The sequence below is a fragment of the Anopheles funestus genome, chromosome 2RL, assembly GCF_943734845.2.
Source record: "Anopheles funestus chromosome 2RL, idAnoFuneDA-416_04, whole genome shotgun sequence".
In the NCBI taxonomy this organism is placed as follows: domain Eukaryota; kingdom Metazoa; phylum Arthropoda; class Insecta; order Diptera; family Culicidae; genus Anopheles; species Anopheles funestus.
In genome coordinates, this window is record NC_064598.1 from 93298028 (window position 1) to 93321218 (window position 23191).

Below are 23191 nucleotides of genomic sequence, written 5' to 3' on the forward strand. Positions count from 1 at the left end.
CTATGCATTGTCGCGGTTGGATCAATATTTGAACATGCTATGCCGTTGAAGGGACGCTGCCCGTCTAGAGACAGTTGAGAGGCTGTTGTACGGCTAATATTGACAAGGCACAAGATTCGCAACGGTATCTCGTAGCTGGGATAGGATTTTTCAGTATACTCGTACTATTTACCTTAGTCAGGATGGTCTAACACACAAGCTAAGCTCGGTCTGGAAGGGTCTGTCTCGATCCTGCTGTTATCATATCTGTAAGTAGTCAAAAAAGAGCAACAAGAAAAGGTTAGATGTTAAATTGCGATGTTTATTCTGTCGAAGAGGTGAGTAAATAAATCCAATACACAAACTGCACGTAATGTGCTGCTGCTCCGAACAGCTGAAACGTAATAGAGCGTTGATGCGAGCCCGATTTGCAGTAGGATGATTATTGATATTATATATCAAACTAACAACATCGTGGATAGTGTAAGTTATAATTTTTAAACCAGTTACTGCCACACCGTACGACGCTTCAGACGTGCAGTAGTAGCAAACAGGGCTGCAGTTCCCAAATATTTGTTTCTCAACTTTCTCCCGAGTCTCCCGGGTGGGGAAGTTATGATGCAACAATCGGTGGGTCAAATTGGCACGAGTGAAGAATATGATGAAAAAAAAACTCAACTCCCCATCATTCGTCATCCACAATCATGCATAACGTGTCCACCGACGTCTACAGGGCGTTCCGAAGTCGAAGACGTATATTTTGTTTCCCTTACGGGAGCTGCGCTAAGATCTACTACTTCCCGATAAGTGATACCGCTTCAGTTCGGTAGTGGTTGCAATAGGGCGGTAATCATTTGAATTGACTCCAAGTCAGCGTCGGAAAGTGAGACGCAGCACCTGATTGGTGCCAGTCTTACTTCAATGACGTTGAGGAAAATTAAAAAACTTCAACGCGAATGTCTTCGCGGTGAGTGCTGAGGGACTCTCCACAAGCTGCACGTGGATGCCTGTGCCATAATCGAACGAAAGCCAAAGAAGCTCTTATCCCTTATCGTTTCCATCGCGGTGTGTACTTATTGAGACTTAACGTTTACCGCCACTTGTACGATCTTCTGAGGAGTTTTGCTTCAAACGTGCCAGAGCGTCACACTTGCAGTTGGGTTTTGGTTCCGGTATGCAACGCACAATATGGTCACGGTACGATTTCCACGACTTTACACGCTTAGTGTGCGCTGAATTCCAGTTGTGGACACGAATGTGTGGACTTGAACACAAGCACAAAATGCACTTAAACGTACGACGGTATCGGTGTATGAGCCGCCATGTTGTGAATGAATAAATGACAGATTAAAAACGTTACCCAACGCAGCGCTGGATAGCCTTGATCGTTGAGGTTGGGGAATTCGCGATGAGTTTGGTTTGATTTCCAAAGAACTGCAAATTTACTGCAATAGCGATACAGTCATTGGGATGGAAATACCACACGATTCTGGGCAAGTTTTGTGTGTGTGTTGCTGCTAAAACGCAATTATTAACCGCAAAAGGATATTGAAAGGCTTCACCGGCAACTCAACAGGAACGGCACAATCTGGAAGTTTGGCCAAAACGATCACAAAGTCTCAGAACCAGAACCGAAATCATGCAACCGTGCAAATCGCGTATATGCTAACGCGAGTTATCAAGCTCATCGAGCATCAGACTAACAAATGTTCATTTCTGGCAGGTTTCATTATGCCCAGCGGTCTTGCAGTTACAGTTTTTTACCGTAGCTTGTAGATCCGTCCGTCCGCTGGTACACTCTTACCGTCCGAATAATCCAGAATCAAACCCGAACTACCGTACAGTGTTCTGTACCGGATCTGAACGGTAGCCGTGATTGTACAGTAAAGTTTCGTCTATTGTGGATTGTTACTGTAATAACGCATCCAGCGTTGATTTGCGCTTTACGCAGCTGTCTGTTACGCTTAACATCTCACTCTTCGTTCACGATCAAAGTTTTAAGGCAACAACAAAAAAAGGAATCCACGCATATCTTAAATTGGTCCATTTTGTACAGCAAGAAACTTGCTTTCCATAATCTCGCATCGAGTTATCTGGCCGTTAAATTAGCGATGGTCGTGATTTAAATCACACTACCGCTTGAAGAACCCAGCCATGGAGTGGCTTGTAAAAAAAAACAGAGCTAACGTGCTTTCAATTAGCATACGATGATTCAACGGTATGGCCACACGTCTAGCCCGTTTACTCATTCTGCCATAATTTACTCACAGTTCCGTGGCGGCAAGCAAACAAAAAATACGGTCCCTAGAAGCAGCACCCAGAGAGGTACAGAGGAACCATTGTCCGTCCAATTGGAACGTTGACACAATTTCACCTTCGCTTGTTAGGGGACTGTTTTGGTGTTAATGTGAAATTCCAAACTTCCTCTTTCCTCAAGGTGTCCACATGAACTAGCACCTAGCAGGGTGAGTCAATTTTCGATTACCGATGTGTGGATTGAGAGTTTTTACTTTTGCTACCAAAAACAGCGAAACCACATTCCACCGGCTCATGACGTGGTGGTGTGGAGAGAGCATTTCGTCACCTTGCAAATCCCGCAACAGCATCATTCTTCAGCCAGGGTTATTGACATTTCCTGCTTAAGCATGGGGCGCGACAATACAAACATCTTCCGAAGCGATCAGTGCTGGCGGAGATCGACGCACCGCAGGTTGGGGATATTTTGTATGGTGAAGAACTCCGGACCAGGGCGAAACCTGTTACCGATAATCGTTGAACGAATCGGTACGAACGAATGCCGGTGTAGGCAAATTAACTAATCTTTCCCCCCGCCCGTCGGAACGGAACGGTTGGATTACGTGCGTGGAACCTGTGGACGTTGCTCGGTGGTAGTAGCGACAGGAACGCACAGCCTATGATGTCATCGGTGTGGTGCGTTCAGAAGTCGTCGCCAGGACCGGTAGCACTAACCTTCAAACCAGTTCGAGTGAGGGCTTTTTGCAGGGCTTGGGGTTTTTTTTTTATAAGTCTTAGACATTGATAATCCAAAAAGCCACAGACTTAATGAATGAAGTGTAGCAGCTGGGAGCCATCTTCGGGGTGGATGATATCGTCTCCAAGAAGTCGGTGCTTCTCGATAGCACACTGAAAGCGTTTCGTGGTTTTACGATCTTCTCACGCTTTCTAGCGCTTCAACCGCACACTATAGAAGCGGATGGATGTTCGTTCGCGTGGTACCCGAATGTCTTAGGATGCTGCAAACTTCCCGCACTGCAGCAAAGGCTTGCTAAAGCACGTACGAAAAAAAAACACACCGGATTAAGCGCAAATCGGCAACATCGCCACTCATTCGGCTGGTAACACGTGATCGCTGAAAAACCAGTTTCCGCTAAAGCAACATTCTGACCACAGTGCTCCACCAGAGTTCCAGACCAGAAACCTCACCAAGCAGGTCAGAAATCAGACCCTCTTTTACCGAGCGGGTACGTGGACGGGTTGACCAGTGTCAGTGCGCACACGCTCTGGGTTTCGTTCGTCGGGAAGGTTTGAAAAATCTTTCAAAAAGCCGGTTTACTGCTTGCCACCTCCACCACCAACCAACCACACCGGAGTAAATTTGCTGACCCCGCTAGTCTACGTACTCGGCCGTAACGTCAAACGGCACTGGTCAGGGCGTCGTCCTGCCTCGATTAGCGTACCTCGCGTACCCGTGGTGGTGATGTTTGTTGCGCGGGCTTGGCGCAAAACTTCTGACCGTGTAGTGGTAGCGGCAGTTTGGATGATTGTTTGAGAAAGGAAACTAATGTTTGAGAAGCTGCAGAGTAGTCGAAACTTCGTAAAAAAACGACTGCTCCAGCTGTGTTGTGAGGGTAAGTGGTGGCTGAGTCTCTGGAAATTAGGTGTGACCACGTACCACCGTCCACTCTCTGGTTTGCTTTTTGATGTTGCTTTCCGTTCGCTGCCTGCACAGAATTGCCTCCGGAGCGGACGTGGTAACAGCAGTTCACATTTGCTGCAAGTAACTACCAAACTCGCACACGGGTTTGATCGATGGCTCCACGCGCAAACCAAGAACTGGCAGAATCAATCCGAACCGATTGCCCTGACCTAGTTGGGTTCTGTCCATTTTGATTGCTGTTCTTTTTTTCTGTTGGTTTACCAACTTCGGGTGAACCATTTTGCCTACCAAAGAACGTTAGGTTCAGTGGCAATTCGTGTACATATGTCAATGACCCATGCTTAGGGGGAGGGGGAGGGAGGGTGTAAATGTGTATAAGTGCTTACTGCAAAAGAAATGAAGTAACTCTTATGCCGAGAACAGTAGAATGTCTAAAGAATCGGAAGATACCTTCGTAAAGTCAGTCAGTTACTCAGGAACATCTGGGAGTCTCTGTACGTCACCGGATAGTGAACAGTGAAGAAAGCTGGCAAAGACTCGCAGCACCAAACAATATAAGCAAGGTAGGCAAACTGCTTTGCCTAATCGAAAATACCGTAAAACCTTCATACCGTACGTGTGTAGACCAGTTTGGTCCTACGCATTGCGTTACTTGACTTACACACCAAGTGGGCCAACCGTAGCAATCCCGATCTTCAGGTTTTGCTTCCATCTTGAAAGGGTTTTTTGTCCATTTATGTCGAATGTAAAGCATTTTATCACTTGTACTTTTCAGAGATACACCATCCAGTGCGAGATACCGATACATTGTTGCCTGTCTAGACCGGCCAACCAGGAGGAGGGAGCAAGCAAAATTGCTTCGCTGCAATATCGGAAGTGTTGTGTCCTGCAAACGCCTGCGGTTTAGTGATTTATACCGACCAATTTGTTCGTGCACATTGCCGAGGTAGATCTGACGCGCTTTGTAACTTAAGTCAGGTGCAACTAAATAGCAGCATTACATAAACCGAGCACTCGCATAACGTAGGAAGCGGTGCAATTTCCCCACACAGGCTTAATGAGGCGAAGCGGGATAGAGATTTGTCTATTATTGTAAAAAAAAGAAACTCTAACGTTTTAGGGCTTGTTTTTGAACAAATTGAAATAGTTTTGCGCTACGGATAGGTTAACATAGTTTTGCTAAAAAGACACCCATTTCGATACGGTTAGGCACAACAATGCTAACGTTCGAAAGCGTTAGCAAACGCATCCAACCGTCTTGCGAGTCTCGCACGATCTCTTTCCGGTATGGTGCAAAATCGCACGGAATCACACGATCGTATTACAAAATGACAAAACGGGGACGTAGATGGAAAGCAAAAAAAACCCTCCGTTTACGTCAACAAATTAAGCAGGTTACGTTGAAAGCTAGACCGCCGGTGCTGTCCAGGGCCTGTAGTTCCATCGCCAGCGTGTCAGCGGAAAATGCGACACGTTCACGGTGTACCCCAGCCGGGTGTGAAGCGGAGGGACCGAATTTGACCTTATTTCTGTCGACCCGTGGTCGAGTGCTCTGTAAAGGGTGTTTTGTTTCAAAGCCAGCGAGCCAACCCGACAGCCCGTACGGAGAGGAAGAAATAAAAAGGGCACAAGATGTACGCAGCCTGTAGGGCTCGGTATGCGCCTGAGTCAAGCCACAAAAGGGATGCGGTGGCTGTCAACAAGGTTTCTTAATGTTGTGCGCACCACCGATCAAACCCCGAAGCAAACCGGGAACGATTATTAACGCATCAGAAGAAATCGCGAATTTGATTTCCAGCGCGCTATCAATCATTTTGCGGGAGTTGAACTGTAGCAGATAATATCTAATCTGCTATACAGCTAGTATTAAAGTAACAGCTATTACAAAAATCAGACTTTGGGATCGGTATTTAAGAAATAGACAACACAAGTTTGCAACCCAAATCTATAATGACCCACATAAAGTACATGAGTGCAATGCAAGTAGGCTACATACATGTGCTGCGTAAGCATTGGCCACAACCGTGGTAAACGTCAACAGGTAGAACCCGGATGTTTATTTAATAACACCAAATCAAAAATCAAAACTGACCCGCGCAGCGAAGCCCAAAATTGTTAACGAGGCAAAATATGTCCACGCTATGACAAAAGCGTTTAAGCGCAAGAAAGTAGGTCAACCCGCGAGGCTCCGCCCAAGAACGACAAAGGCGTCAAACTTAAGCATACTTTTAGAATGATATATAATAAAGTACCGGGCCAAAGTAAGACAGACTTAATCTGGACTTGGCATAGAACGTAACCAATCTGTGTCCGTTTATTTCCAGACCATTGAGTAACGTCTCAATGTGTCCAACGTTCGTAAAGTCAGTAAGATATATCCGCGCTTCACTAACTTCCACCAAGTGATGGAACGGGAAGAAAGTCCGATGATAAGATAGGTGATAAACAGGTAAAGTCAAAGCCTGTTACATGGCGACCGTGACTTTAATCGGCAATCTTCGGATGGAAAAACTGTCTCATCGAGTGAGTCTATTAAAGAAACACTAAAAGTGCGTAATGTGAACAACAGTGCAGTTATAACCACGTTAAAAATACAGTCGACAATGTGAATCCAAACAATACGCATAGAAGGATGGTGTCAATATTGAGATCCCGAGTGAAAAAAAAGAGACAAACATTTGCGCCAAACGTGATGATTAGCTACACAAAAAAGCAAGTGTTGCAGAAAACAATAAATGAGTTGAAAAATTGACGATACAGCAAATTTTGGCAGTGCACAGTTAACATGTTACACAGGTAAAAGTGTACCAGAATTGCATATGTGTACCAGAATTGCATAAGCTATATGTGTACGTGAAGAAATAAAAATGGGTGGCAAAAACTCTAGTCCAACTACGAAAGTGCAAGGAGATAATGATCTTACGATCATTCAAACACAGAATGTACACAGTGAACAGCACGTTAATCACGAACTTAAGTTGAATCTGGTGTTAATAATGATGACGATTGTGTTAATCATCAAAGTACTAAAAATGGCATACAAGATGGTTTCGCGGCAGGCAGAAAGAAGGGCAATCCAAACATTAACGCTGCCAAAGTAAAAGCTAATCAACGAGTGAGAGCGGAAAAGCAAAACAAGGCGAGTGGAAGGCGAGACCACGGCTCACAAATGGTGACCGGCGGGATCCCAAGAGGCAGGAGCCTCCAACGTTGAAGACATCGATCAGGAACCCCACGAAGAGCAGCCGATAAGAAGAAAACAACCAGGCAACATGATCAGCAGATGAATTGCAGAAAATACACCGGCAAGTAAAGGAGTAACTATTAATCAATGCAAAATAGACAGGTATGTCAAAACTAATAGAATTAGTTCAAAAATTACAATATATCCTTAAGAAATTAAACGATAAAACTCAAAAATTAAGAACGAGTAGACTAACACAATTAAAATTGCAAGCTGAGGAATTACATAAGGAGATCCAAAAGGAAATAGAAATAAATAACAGAAAATACGGTATAGAGGAAATAATACAGCTAAAACGCATCGCAAAAAATGCATGGGAAGAAATCTGCTGCAAAATAGAAAACGAATTGATAAACTCGTCGTTAGAAAGTTTAGCCGAGGAAACAGAGATAAAAGAGCAAAAACCTCAGGCAACATTTAAAACAAAAGAAATAAAAATGACTAATTTTGATATAAAATTAGCCACAGGGCTAGTACCCATCTACGATGGATCAGCTGAATTGTTTAGCACCTTCGAAGATGCCTCTAAGTTACTGTTCGAGTTGAACGAACAACACGAAGAAATGCTAGTAAAATTTTTAAGAACTAGATTAACAGGTAAAGCAAGGATAGGATTACCAACTTCAATAACAACATTCAAAGAACTATTGGATGATATAAAATTAAGGTGTGAAGAGAAAACTAATCCCGACAAAGTAATAGCAAAACTTAGAGCAATAAAATCCGGAGATACTCAAAAGATTTGCAATGAAGTAGAATTGTTGACAGCAAAGTTAAAGGTAATTTACCTAGAACAAGGAATCCCAGAAAAAGTTGCAAACGACATGATCGTGAAAAAAGGAATAGATACTCTAAAGGAGAAGATCACTAATGCAGAAACAAAAACGCTTCTGAAGGCAGGAACATTTACGACCATAACAGACGTTACACAAAAAGTAATGGAAAACGAGGGTGATGATACTAACAAACACATTTTCAACGTTAGAATGCCTGACAAACCATATACTAGGAATAACACTTACAATAACAACACAAATCACCGATACAACAAATACAAACAAAACTACGCGTATCACCAGAAGCGAGTTACTAACAACTACAACGACAGAAACAGGTACAATTCAGATAATAGGCCACAACAAAATTATAGGGCAAACCCACAAAACACTAGAAACCAAAACTGGCGAACAAATAATAATCGCCGTATTTACCAAACGTCAGTACAAGCACAAGGAAACAATTTTTTAGATCAACCCATGTCGTCCCAAATCAACGACACATATTTGCAATAAATTTAACGGGAGCAGACTACATCAAATTAAAAATACAGGCTACAGATGATGCATATTGCATCTTAATGGTAGATACAGGTGCATCAGTATCGCTACTGAAGAGAAACAAAGTAAAACCATATTCTAACATTAATACTAACAACCTAATCACACTAACAGGCATTTGTAATAACCCGATCAGTACAGTAGGCTCACTAGATACAGACTTACATTTCAACAACGCCATAATCAACCACAATTTTCATTTAATTACCGAAAATGTTGAATTACTGGCAGACGGAATTTTGGGAAGAGACTTCTTCAAACACTACAATTGCGACATTTTATATCGAATGGAATCACTCCATTTGATCCATAACGGTATAGAAGTGTATCATCCGTTGGAAGATGGAGACGTCAAGGGAATGTACCTACCTCCACGAAGCGAAGTTATAAAGAAAATCAGATTTACACATATTACAGAAGATTCTATCATATCAGCACAAGAAATTAAACCAGGAGTTTTTTGCGGTAACACAATTATTAGCAAAAATAACCAGTTCATCAAATTTATTAATACTAGAGATGAACCAATACAAATCAAGAATAATGAATTTAAGCCACAAATTGAACCGCTACAAAATTATAACATACTCAAATTTAACACAACAGCCGATAACAAAAAAGATAGAGTAAACAAACTTTTGGAAAAGATCAACATAGAAAATGGCACAGCAACAGATAGACAAAGATTACAACAAGTTATTTCACAATATAACGACATCTTTTGTCTAGAAAATGATCAGATTACTACGAACAATTTTTATACACAGGAAATACAGCTAAAAGACAATATTCCCACATATATACCAAATTACAAACAGATACACGCACAGACAGAAGAAGTACATAAACAGGTAAATAAAATGTTACAAGATGACATAATAGAACATTCTGTGTCTTCTTATAACTCACCTATCCTGTTAGTACCAAAAAAGGCAACCGACGGAAACAAGAAATGGAGACTTGTTGTTGACTTTCGACAACTCAACAAAAAAGTACTACCTGACAAATTCCCATTGCCTCGAATTGATTTCATTTTAGATCAGCTAGGAAGAGCAAAATATTTTAGTACTTTAGATCTTATGTCAGGATTTCATCAAATACCCCTTGAACAAAACTCAAGAAAATACACGGCATTTTCAACAACGACAGGTCATTACCAATTCAAACGAATGCCTTTTGGATTGAACATTAGCCCCAACAGCTTTCAGCGTATGATGGCTATCGCTATGGCAGGTTTAACACCTGAGCTAGCATTTGTATATATAGATGATATAATAGTTACTGGATGCAGCGCGCAGCATCACATCAGTAACTTAGTTAAAGTTTTTGATAGGCTAAGAAAATATAATCTTAAGCTTAACCCAGAAAAATGCCACTTTTTCAAAACACAAGTAACATATTTAGGGCATAAAATTACTGATAAAGGAATTTATCCAGATGATTCAAAATATGAATCTATAAAGAAATTCCCCATACCAACTAGCGCCGACGAATCCAGAAGATTCGTCGCTTTTTGTAATTATTATAGAAAATTTATAAAAGATTTTGCAAAGATTGCAAAACCTTTAAATAACCTAATTAAAAAGGAAATAAAATTCGAATGGACAACGGAATGTCAAAATGCATTCGACACATTAAAGCAAAGATTACTTTCACCAACTATCCTAAAGTACCCAGATTTCACCAAACAATTTATAATAACGACAGATGCTTCAGATATGGCTTGCGGAGCAGTATTGTCACAAATAACAGATGGTAATGACCATCCAATAGCATTTGCCAGCAAAGGTTTCACCCCAGGTGAAAAGAACAAACCAATAATCGAAAAAGAATTAACAGCAATACATTGGGCTATTGACTATTTCAAACCATATGTATACGGCAGAAAATTCTTAGTACGAACAGATCATAGACCTTTAGTATATCTGTTCGGTATGAAAAACCCAACTTCTAAACTCACAAGGATGAGACTAGATTTGGAAGAATTCGATTTTGACATTGAATTCCTATCTGGAAAAGCAAATGTAACTGCTGATGCATTGTCACGAATAGTGATTAACTCAAATGAACTAAAAGCATCAATTCCAAAGTTAAAGAGTGAAACAGTACTCATGGTAAACACTAGGGCAATGGCAAGAAAGGGTCAAGTCTCACAAAAGAAACATGAAAAACAGACGAGGATTGATCACCCCACAGTCTGGGAAGCAAATAAAGCTTCAGAAGTGAAAAAACTTCTTAAAATAAAAACGGCCAAAACAAAGAATAAACTCGAGATAGTGGTATACAACCACAATTATAATAAAGCGCTAGGAATGACCGATATTCCATTACATAAAAATGCGAAGTCAAGCCAAACACTAGAGTTTGCGCTGCATCAAGTATGCCAAATCGCAAAGAAATATAACAGAAACAAGCTAGCTCTATCAACAAATGATAGCATATTCCAGTATTATTCCCTGCAGACAATCAAAGAAATAGCAAATAAAGCTATATCCGATAGTGAAATTGTCGTATATACTCCACCCAGGTGGATAGAATCGCAGGATGAGCAATTAAAGATAATCACAGATTATCATGTGACCCCTTCGGGAGGACACATAGGCCAATATCGATTGTATAGCAAGTTAAAAGAAAAATATAACTGGAAACACATGAAGACGGATATCCGCAAATTCATACAAAAATGTCAAGCATGCATAACGAATAAAACGACAAGACATACGAAAGAAGAAACAGTTGTGACGACAACTCCTTCAAAACCATTTGACGTAATAGCAATAGATACAGTAGGACCACTACCGAAAACAAATAATAACAATAGATACGCTGTAACAATTCAGTGTGAACTAACCAAGTATATATTAATAATACCCATTTACAACAAAGAAGCTAACACAATAGCAAAAGCATTGGTAGAAAACTTCATACTAACATTTGGAAATTTTGTAGAACTAAAATCAGATCAAGGTTTGGAATACAACAACGAAGTGTTGAGGAAAATTTCCGAAATTCTCAAAATTAAACAATCATTTGCTACAGCATATCACCCACAAACAATAGGAGCATTAGAAAGAAATCATAGAAGCCTAAACGAATATCTAAGGAGTTACACTAATGAACACCACGATGATTGGGATCAATGGACAAAATTCTATGAATTCGTTTACAATACCACAATGCACACAGCTACAGGATATACACCTTACGAACTAGTTTTCGGAAGACAAGCTAATTTACCACAAGATATATACAAAACAAAAATAGATCCAGTCTACAATATAGAACAATACTATAACGAAATGAAATTCAAATTACAGAAATCCAATGAAACAGCTAGAAACAACCTAATTAAATCAAAATTCAGGACACAAAGAGTATTAAACCAAAATACTAATCCTAGTAATGTTAAATTGGGAGACCAGGTATACCTTACAAACGAAAACAGAAGAAAGTTAGACCCAGTATACATTGGACCATTCACAATTATAGACATCAATGGCACAAACTGCGTTATCAGACATAACATAACAGACAAAGAAACAACAGTACATAAAAACAGAATAAAAACGCAACTGTAAAGAATAATGTCATTCTTTTCAAGTCATAACATTATTCTCCTAAAGAGGGGAGGTGTAGCAGATAATATCTAATCTGCTATACAGCTAGTATTAAAGTAACAGCTATTACAAAAATCAGACTTTGGGATCGGTATTTAAGAAATAGACAACACAAGTTTGCAACCCAAATCTATAATGACCCACATAAAGTACATGAGTGCAATGCAAGTAGGCTACATACATGTGCTGCGTAAGCATTGGCCACAACCGTGGTAAACGTCAACAGGTAGAACCCGGATGTTTATTTAATAACACCAAATCAAAAATCAAAACTGACCCGCGCAGCGAAGCCCAAAATTGTTAACGAGGCAAAATATGTCCACGCTATGACAAAAGCGTTTAAGCGCAAGAAAGTAGGTCAACCCGCGAGGCTCCGCCCAAGAACGACAAAGGCGTCAAACTTAAGCATACTTTTAGAATGATATATAATAAAGTACCGGGCCAAAGTAAGACAGACTTAATCTGGACTTGGCATAGAACGTAACCAATCTGTGTCCGTTTATTTCCAGACCATTGAGTAACGTCTCAATGTGTCCAACGTTCGTAAAGTCAGTAAGATATATCCGCGCTTCACTAACTTCCACCAAGTGATGGAACGGGAAGAAAGTCCGATGATAAGATAGGTGATAAACAGGTAAAGTCAAAGCCTGTTACAGAACTTTGCGTCCGTGAGACAAGTCGGATGGTTATGAGAATGTTGCTTGAAGAATTCTTTTAGTTACAGAGTGCAGAAAACATCCCAAAGACTTTCCAGCACAAGCTGATAATCAAACTGACTGACTTGTGTGCCGACCAAGCACACATGTTGATTGGGATCCATTCGCTATTAAAATGTATCTGGAGGGTTTTCATTTGGTGAACGATTAAAATGTAATAATAAAATGCTCACTCCCCTCAATTAAACGCGTGCGAGAAGGGTCACGAAGGCCGTCCATTGAACCGACGCGTTCCGATCGCAAACTGCAGCTGCATATGCAAGCCTCAATCATGCAGCCACGATGCAACCACAGACCCAACCCGACTAGATAACACATGATAGGGCCGAAGTTGGAATTGATTACATGCCGCGCTACTTTTGATGGATCGGTTTGACCGATAAGACATGGCGGAGAGTTTGTTTCTGCTTGGCTGGCTGCCACTATCGATCCGATACGCATGCACCCAATAAAAACGAGGTTAGAATATAAAAGCGATCCCCCCCTTCGTTCCTTGAGGGCACAATAAATACTAGAGCACGGATGTATTCATTTTTAATGTCCAAAAAATTGAAAACCATTGAACTAGGTGTCCACAGTGATTGTAGCAACCTAGATCGTAAGCTTTCTGTTCATGAAAGAAGGTCTTTTGATCGGCGGGAGAGCATCATGCGTTGATCTCATTTTCACCACACACAAAAAGACCACGAAAAACCCAAATCCTAGGAGTGCAAGTACACATCATCGGGGCCGTTTTTATTTTCCCTCCGCTGCGCTCGACAAAGATCAACCATGAAAGTGTGTCTAATTTAAAGAGTGGCGGGAGTAATGCAAAAAAAAAGATACGGTCATATTAGAAGGAAAGGAAAAACGTTGCAGATGAATAGTAGTGGCCGGTTTTAGTACAACGAAAAGTAACAATAAAAACAGATTCCTCAGCAAAAAACTGGAAACTGGAAAAAAGCACACACACAAGGTGATGCTATCATCAACTTTCATCACCGTCTGGGAAAAACGGAAACGACTAGAGCGAAGAGTGGGCAGTTTTGGGGTTGGGGGGGTTTTCCTGTGCATGGACGATGGAAAAACATACTTCGTTTTTTGGCTGGGATCACTTCAGCTCGTAGCTGTGCTCCACAAATTAAATGGTTAGTTAATAAGCTTTGCGGGATCGCGATCGCGATCGTGGTTTCAATTTTCATCCTCGGCCCGTTTGTGACGTGACGAACTGATGTTGTTCGGGGCCATCTTCACCCTATGACCTAGTAAAAGGAATGACGGAGGCCACCGTTGAATGCCGGTGGCACACCATCGTAACGAATAGCGCCTCCGTAAATCGGGGTGTTAGGTCAACGGTTCGAAACGGCTGTTTAGCCTTGGAAAGAGGATGATCATTTCCCTTCGGTTGCCTTGAGCAGTGTGTGTGTACACGCTCTCTTCGAGTGATTGAGATTTGTTGAAAGACATTTCCTGACTTTCCTTGCCGTTATTCCATCTCCTCCCCAGGCACAAAACATCCGGGAAGGGGGTGGAGTTCTATGAGCTCCAGTCTCCTATACTCCATTTGCCCATAAATTATCCTGCCCGAAACTCAATAGGGGTTCCTTATTTTTCCTGGTCGAAGGGGAAGATGAGGATTTTGTCTTGAATAGCTTTTGAAATAAAACAAAAATCCACAACATCACTAGAAGTGGGCAAATCCCCGTAGAAAAAACCCATAATGTAGGTTTGGCTCAGAACTTGGGTGAAACAAAAGAAAGAAACTCAAGAAGAAAAAAAAACGTGCCCAATAATCTTTTCACCATTTTAGACACATAATGATAGGTACCCCATTAAGAAAGACAAGCACATCGCATCTTCGCAAAATCAATACCTCTCAAACAGCATAAAAACGCCAAATAAAACCCCAACTCTAGAAGAAGCGGAATAAAACACGGCTGTACACAAAACATGGCAACAATTCGGTACATTTTTCGCGCGTCGCTTCACTAGCCGGGTTCGCATGGCCATCAATTTGGCCCGATCCAGCTGACGTTGACTTGTTGGGCCGTCTGAAGTCCCTCCCGTGCCCGACCAAAGTTCGCGCAAAACTTCACGATCTACCGGCATCGTAACGGGGCTTCTGCTTCAACCGACGTTCAGCCAAAAACCGCCACTGGACGAAAAGTAGTATCGATCGGGCAATGGCGTATAACTGCATATTTGCTAGAAATCTCTTTCGTTCGCTTTGCGTCTTAGGGTTCCTTCATCTCGGTTGATTGCAAAGTTTGAGCAGGGTGTTCGATGAAAAGCTTACACTGTTACGGAATCGAACGAGCTAGAAGTAGTTAAAATCGAATCAATTCTACTAAACAGAAAGCACTACCGAGAACATCTGGTGCCACTGCACAACAGCAGTAGCGATCTTCTGCCCGAATCCGATCGAATGATACGCGAACAATTACAGCGATATGAAATGGGTGATAATTATGCGGTTCTTGGTGCTTCTGAACACTGTTATCTGCTGCCAGCCGCTTGATACAAAAGGTAGTAATGTTAGTCTGAATAACATTTTTCATAACAACCCGGTAGTGAGAGAAAAAAAATCCTCCAATATTAGCCCCACTATGTTGCCGCAAGCAAACAGCATAAAGGCACGTACATCGAGCAACCTCCTTTGCCCCTATACACGTTAGCTGGCTCGTCTGCATACAGGAACGTGCGCATAAATCTTTTCCCAACAATATGTGTTTGTCTCAACCTCGGCATTCGCCATGCTTGCGGGCGTTTTCCATGTATGGTATTAACGCACCATTCTTCTTAAGGTCACCAAGGTCGACGGCGGATGCACGATGATGTAGGCACAATCGCTCGGTAAGGGGCTATAGTACGGAACTGATCGCGCTTTAAATGCTTACCCCCCATTTGGATACGAGCAATAGTGACTTTAAATGTTCGCGGGCCATAGACTGTTCCGATCAGAAGCAGCAACCGTCGTCGTCGGGTGTTTATTTGTGCATTGCACAGATATTTGGAAATGGTTTTATAGGAAGGCCACCGAAGACAAATCGCTATGGTATACACAAATATAATATTTCATGAGCCGTGCACAGTACGCTGGTTTGGAGTTAGATGGGGTATAGCCTCATTAATTTTAAGTGTATTTGTTCCGCCTGCCCATAAAAGGTGCGAAGGAACCCGGTGCGATCTTCACTGAGCTACTTGAAGAAAAATTTATATTTAAATGACAAATTCTTTTTTACAAATGTTAGTAAATACAAAACTAAAGTAAATAATAATTTTGGATGATAAAAATAAGTGAAATCAGTGGTAAAACAAATGAATAATCACATAAAAGAATAACGTAAATTGTTTGAAAGATTGAAACAAATGAAAGAGAAACAAACGAACTAAAGAAATAAGGTAAATAAAAATGAAAAAAAAAAATACAAAATCAAAAATGATGTGAAAATAAAAGACAACAAAATGTTTAAAAAAATGTTATTTTAGATCAAGCGCGATGAGATAAACATGAGAGAAGAAACAAAAGCAGTCAAACTAGCGCGTAACAAAACCCTTCGAAGCAGAAAAAAAATCAAAAAGAAAACAATTTCAAACATCGGCACAGGGATGCATGGAAAAGCATGAACAAATAAAGAAACAAAATGCAACATTTTGTAACTTGACCCACAAAATTGTTGCTCTCTCTCTATCTCTCTCTCTCTCTCTCTCTGCCTTCCTAGGCTCACCTGCCAATATCAACACCATCAATGCACCGACTGCAACCAATTGCAAAAACCGTTCGAATCTTAATGTTTGCTTTAATTTTTCCGACCCACCGCATTATCTCTTGCTGGGGGGTTGCCGGTATGCTTTAAAACCGTAGCCAGTATGGTAGCAGAGGAAAGAAAAACTTCGCACCACTTCGACCCCCCACGGGAACCAGGCGGTACGGTTTTCACGCTTTTAGGAAAACATATGTTTACGGTTTGCTTACTACTGTTGCCGCTGTGTAACTGTTGGTGGTTCGATTGCGTGTGTGTGCGCAATGTTTGACGAGTGTGCAAACAATACATGATCATCATCCAGCCCCCCAAAAAAGCAATAGTGCAATCAGCAGGAAAAGTGTTTTCCGACAACAATATCGATCGCTGTGAATTCGAGTGTTCTAATTCCCATACGAGGGTGGTATCATTCCCGATAGGGAAGCACATGCTGAACCACTTCAACACTTCAAGACTGTCAACAACTTCACTACGAAAGCATCCTCCCATAAATGGTCGTAAAACGGAATCACCCTATGACGCTAAGCGGTTGCCGTCAATCGATCGATTGCTAGAATTAGTCATCTGTTCCAATATGCCTACGCCAGCCGATCGAAGTGAAACCGCACGTTTTACCCTGACCTAAGGATGTAAAAATAATTTACAATTACGCTAAGCATAATGCTAATCGTTACCAAGCACCACGAAATGCAATTCAACTTGCAACAGAGTTAAGGTTGAGAATGCGATTTGCATTTTGCGAAAGCGAAATTTTTCACCTAAAGGGGAACAACGATGCAACCGAGACCCGTTCCTCTTGCTCGTGGGCTCAAGACCGAAATCAATTTCAGCAAAAAACGAGAGAAAAAAAAACCTAATATTTCGCACTCGCCTCTTCACGCACCCAGAAACGGGTGGTACGGGAGGTAACGCTTGGTTGCACATTTAAGTCAGTCGACCACAGCCGAAGGAGAAGCCCACGTTCGCGACATTCACATTCGAGGTTTCATACAACCAGCGTGTAACGGATGCAACATACATGGGTACTCCTGTCGGTCGGGCTTCAAATCTTGATATGGCACACTCCCTCCCCGGGTTTTTTTTTCACTTTCAACCCTATCTAAAAAGCACTCTACACGTGACTGGAAGCACTAGCCGATGGTGATGTTTTGGGGCGGATTGTATTTTATTTATTCGATTAACCAGCGGAATCGATTACTCGGTGTTTAGCGATCCTCACATTAGCTTCGACCTTTTGCCGTCTGCTATGTCTGGTCGGATCGATGTTTAGCCGTCGAGTCGGTTTGGTAGATGGGGTTTATTTTTATTTTTGTACGGCAGGCGTAAAGCTAAACGAGCGTATAATTGTCCAAAAAAAAATGAACTGCATTTATGGGTCGATTGAGTTTGCACGAGCGTAGGGTTGGGATTTATAAATGCCACAATGGTAATAGTTGGAAGCGGGATAGTAAACAATTCCTATAATTCACCATCGCCTCCCTACTGGACCAGCTCAGCCACTCGTCGATCTATTGTGGAACGTTAAACCAAACAAAATCATATAGAAACACATTCTTTCTCCTCTTTATAAAAGATAACTTTACACATTAAACGGACAAATTTGGTTTTCCCTCCCGGGTGGTCTCGATCAATCCTCCCCTATAGCTGTGTTCTAATTAGAAAGTGTGCATGGTAAAACTGAGAACCATCACCTAAATATAATCTCTTAGTTTTTTGGCAAACGAAGATAATATTCTGTTCATTTTAAGACTGCGAAATTAATTCTTCGCCACGGGATCTGACTAACCTAACGTATATATGTGTTGTCCCACGGAGGAAACAGCAGTTTAATTTCGTTCCAACTGGGCATTTGAAACACCTATGCATAATCTATGCATGGATGAAACGAAACATACTAATGATCATTCACAGAGGGAAATAAAAATGGATAAAAATCTTTTGGCAATGGCAATGAAAGCATTTTTTTAGCCATCAACTAATGATTGAATTATGAAAATTTTGTGTCTTTTAAAAATGATCTAGAGAAAAAGGAGCTTCATATCGCGACAGAAGCTTCTGAAACATTGCGCTCATCGATCTGTTTTGGGAAAGGATTTTGAGCAAGAAGAGCTCAAAACCACTGCTAGATTAATCTGCTCCCCGAAATAGATTTGCTGGTATCACGAGGAGAGAAACAAATGGCATCGAGAAACGTTATACCTTACCGACAAAAAACGATAACCTGTCCCAGTGGGAATGTTCCGGCAAATGGTCATCCGCGACATCGAAGCCACGTGAGCGGACCCGGGCACAGCTGTATGCCGTTGCTGCTAATGATCAAATTAATAACGCCAGTGGGTTTCGCGGAAAGGTATCGGATATTGGGATTGCAGGATAGAACACACCAGGCGACGAACCCGACGAATGGGCCTAGGGGTGCCCCATTCCCGGGCAAGGCCGACCGGACTCGAACTATGGCGCGGAACCGCGAAGCGTTGAATATTCATGAGCGCATTGAGTAACGGAATTTAATTGGAGTACGAATGCATTCCGTGCTACGAATCATAGCCACAACTGATGCTGTAGAAAGAGAGTACAAATAGGGCTGCTCGAACTTATAATCGGTACAGCGGACCCTTTCTTCATTGTGTTGCTGACACACATTGGAACGGATGGTGTCGAATGCTGCGTATAGACACTAGACCCCATTTTTTCGGTGTATTAGAGACAATCGGATTGCGGGGAAAAAATCACTAAACATTTGGAAATGATCAATCAGCTTTTTCATCTCGCGATTGTACGCCACACTAATCCGGATGATTGATTTTCGATCGTTCCACATGCGTCAAGTTGAGATACGAGACATAAATAAATAAATAAAAACGCATCAACACGAGCAAGTAATCGACACATATCGTTTTGAGCGAACCGATATGATAAATCACTATGGTTCAAGAACTGTTGCCAACGTGTAATCCGTGTGCTTGGCCAGTAAGGGAAATCAAACAGATCTTCAAAAAAAAGGGAGCTAGGAAAAAAAACTAGATCTCGAATGAAACAGAAGCTCATTTCTTCGGAGATCACCGTTAGACATAATTGTACGAAATCAGTCGATGCCAATCAACGTCGATCGGTGTACGGTGGGTATGCAAGCGCGTAAGAGTGTGTGTGTGTGTGGGGCCAGTGGCGAAAAAATGGAGGCCAGAAACGGCACGGTGGCGCACACACGGTGGTGACGACCCCTTCGAGCTACAATTATATAATGGATCGTGTGGTGATGATGTGGTGACTCGACTGCTTTACAGACTGTCGACTCCCGTAGGGGTGCATGACTCCAAAAAGGGTGGAAAGGGGTTGAAAATTGGTCCGTGGATAATCGCGCGCATACGCATTAAAGTGCGCAGTGACGGTGTTGTAGCACCTACAGTTGCTACTACTGTTGGCAAGATGATAGGTGAGAGTTTGAGTTGAGGGCTTGTTTTTTTTTGTTACTGTTTTGTCTCTTACTCTCGCAACGGAGGGCACAACACAAGACTGCTGACTGACCTTAGAGACAGGATGAGGATTGACCGTAGCGGGAAGTGGACAGGAGTGGATGCTGCGCACAGTTGACGGTCGATCGTTTAGAGATCACAACTCGCGCAAGAAGTTTCACGGGTCTGTATTCACTTTGCGATATGGAGTCTGCGGTTCTGCAAACAGAAAAAGATGAATGTGAAAAATAATGCAAACTTTACAGCAAGCTGAAGCACGAAGAGAGTGAAACGAGAAAGGACGAGAAAACGCATCGTTAGGCAAAAAGTGACGAAGTAAACTAAGGCTAAAGATGAGATGGAAAGCTTTCGCTCGAGTAAAAAGAAAAAAGGGTTCAACAGCCATTTGGTGAGATGCATCACTCATCCCATCACATTTACATCTTACAGACGTAATGGACCAGTATCCCGAGGGCCCCATTCGCCGGTGCACGATCCAAAATGCATTACCATACAATCACAATAACCTTCCAGTTCTTTTACCGGCAGCACATGGGTAGAAATGGTGACCATTAATTGGCGCTACCTTCGATGGATGCCCGCTGGGTGAGAGAACAAAACTGCGTGTCGATCGTACCATAAACACAGGAGGTTCCGGAACACGGTTCAATAAGGTGTGCAAGGGAGCCGAGTGTGCTTGCATCGCGTTTAGGATAGGTCAGTTGTGAAGTCTTGCAAGCTCCATAAATCATCCGCTAGTTGGCAATCATTTATTAAGTCACCAATTTACCCATATGTGTATCGCTCCCCAGGGCGTCCGCAGGGGAATGCTGCGTGTAGTACGCGAGCGAGACCCCGTGTAGGTGTCAAACTGATGCCAAATGTTCAGTTCTTACGCTTGGGGAGGACGCCCGGGAGAGGATGGACAGAACGTGTAGCGTGTAGTGACAGTAACAGTAGCAAACAGTACAGCAGTGACTACGACACTGGTCGATAATGAGAAACATTAATTACTGGTGCAGCTAGACATGCAAAACACTTCCCCAATGTGGAGACCCTACACCCCATACTGGACAAGGTGGTAACTATTGGCTGTAGTACGGCTCACTCCCACAAACTGTGGGAGGTTGGATAAAACAGATGTATTTTTCAAGCCACTCAAGCAACTCGATACCAATGGTAGCAGAATCATGTGGTACATATTTGTCGTAGCGCTTCATGTGCACATTTTCTTAATATTTATACACAGACGTAGGAATGTGTGACGTTGCAGCATGGCCGAAGAATGGGGTGGAAATGGATCTCTGGATATAACAGACCTTGGGGAGTTAACGATTGGCATACCTGAGAAATAGCGATCAAGCAAGGATCTCCACTAGTTGCTCTATTAAAAAATCGCCTCCAACTCATAGACCACTTTAAGCCCGCGACGCCTAATAAATGCAAGTCAAAACAGGTCGTCACCCGCATATTGTGTGGAGCACAATCGATATGACCATAAAAATCACTTAAACGTCAGTAATTAATTCCAGAGTAAAGTAAAGCGCTCTTCCAGCTCGTTCTATTGCCATCGACCCGGGAGATCGAGCAGGTTTCGCATGCGGCTATGTACCACCAAGATTGCCTCCTCAGTTGACGCACGGTTCGAGCGGGTCGGTGGTACGAATAATAGGTCCGCGATCCAAAGTGCAATAAAGTACTTAGTCAAATTGGTCCATAAAACGCTGCCGACCGGTCGACCGTTGTTTCCTTCCCACCCCAGGGGGATCATGGTCCCGCCGAAGCACTTCGCGGTCGCGGGCTTTCCATTGGACTCGTCTATAAATCTAGCCGATATCCGAGAGACAGGCATCGGCGAGCAAGGGTAGGACTGGGACTCCTTTTTTTTTAGCATCACGGGGTACCAACAACAAACACATATTAAGCCTACGGTACTTTCGCTCTTTGTTGAGCTGATGGTGGTACCGGGATGTGGATTCTTGTTCCAAACCGAACAACACACAATTTTTCGAACATGACGGTGCTGGTTTAAGGACCCGTAAGAGGATGATGTAATCTGAGCACCGCAGAGGATCCAATAAACTTTAGCATAAGTGTAAGGGTACCGTTCGAATTGGCAAATTCTGGCCAAGTTAGCATGTAAAGCCAACCACTATCCGTTAGTGCCGGAGGGGCTCGGCTAGCCCGGTAGCCAGCAGTAGGTTTGGTTTGAAATTGAATTTGAATATTTATTAGCACATGTCTATCGTTGCTTTTCCGCCCGTTTGCTACACTGGGCCCCACTGCAGGTATTTTGCCAGTGAGCATCAACGAGCAATAGAAAAGCGCGATCGCTGAAAGTGATCTTGTAAGGAAAATGTTCGACCAACAGACCAACATTACATTCTGCACCGGGGTCGCTACGAGAACCAATGGCAAGTTGCAGTGGTACGGGATCCAGCGGGTCTGGATACCATGAATTGCCTTGGATATCGTAATTAAGATATCAATCTTCTCGCTTGCCCGCACTGTACAAACACACGCAGACGCATAGAGAAAGACCTACAAATAGTTTCCCCCGTTTACCAGACGTTGGAGTAGGAAGTATCGTCGACACCAATCGCTCGAACGATTCGAAGATTCCATGTTTGTATATGTGTGGGCTCAATGCATACATTTCCCTCCCGGCGTATATGCTTTAAAATCACCGCCAGATTGATCACTGGATTTGTAGCAGTGCTCCAAAATAGGTACACAACGAGCCGCTGATTAATGGAACTGCTCTACGTCCGCCCGTCTGGAGATTAGTGAAATTAATAAGTTTATTAAAGCAGCGACGTTTTGTATCGATCGATGTAGTAAAACAAATTGAAAACTAAATGGAACGCAAAGAGACACTCCGAGACGTAGGGAGAGGAGTTGAGGAAGTTGAAGCTTTCGGTTCATACTATCACTCGTATCCATCGTTTGTATAATATACACGAGGCCGAACATGACATTATCGGGATACACCAATCCCAGTGCCTAAGAGGAGTGTTCCAGTGTTATGTATGTTACTCGGGAGATTGTCCTGCACGAGCTGGGAGTTCAAAGAGCATCGGCTAACAAGTGGTAATAGACAACACGGTGATGTAGCGATGATATTGAACCGGGCAAAAAAAAAGTATAGGTTGGTAGGTTGGGCATGTAATTTTCACGACAATAGTTAATATTAGGACAACGTTGA

The 23191-nt window shown here is 42.4% G+C and overlaps 1 protein-coding gene and 1 long non-coding RNA gene across 5 annotated transcripts in view; one reads left to right on the forward strand and one right to left on the reverse strand.

Moving 5' to 3' along the window:
• The window catches only part of LOC125761793 (uncharacterized), a 96688-nt gene that overhangs the window by 60275 nt on the left and 13222 nt on the right, over nt 1–23191 (reverse strand). For 3 of the 4 annotated variants that reach the window (XM_049423293.1, XM_049423294.1, XM_049423289.1), the window contains 2 exons: nt 20060–20205; nt 173–246 (listed from right to left, as the gene is read on the reverse strand). The gene's annotated coding sequence lies outside the window, so the exon portion shown is untranslated. The remainder of the gene's footprint in view (nt 1–172; nt 247–20059; nt 20206–23191) is intronic. The other variant, XM_049423290.1, reaches the window with a different exon arrangement.
• LOC125761831 (uncharacterized) overlaps nt 1–23191 on the forward strand; it is a 219609-nt gene that overhangs the window by 53007 nt on the left and 143411 nt on the right. The gene's annotated exons all lie outside the window — the stretch shown is intronic.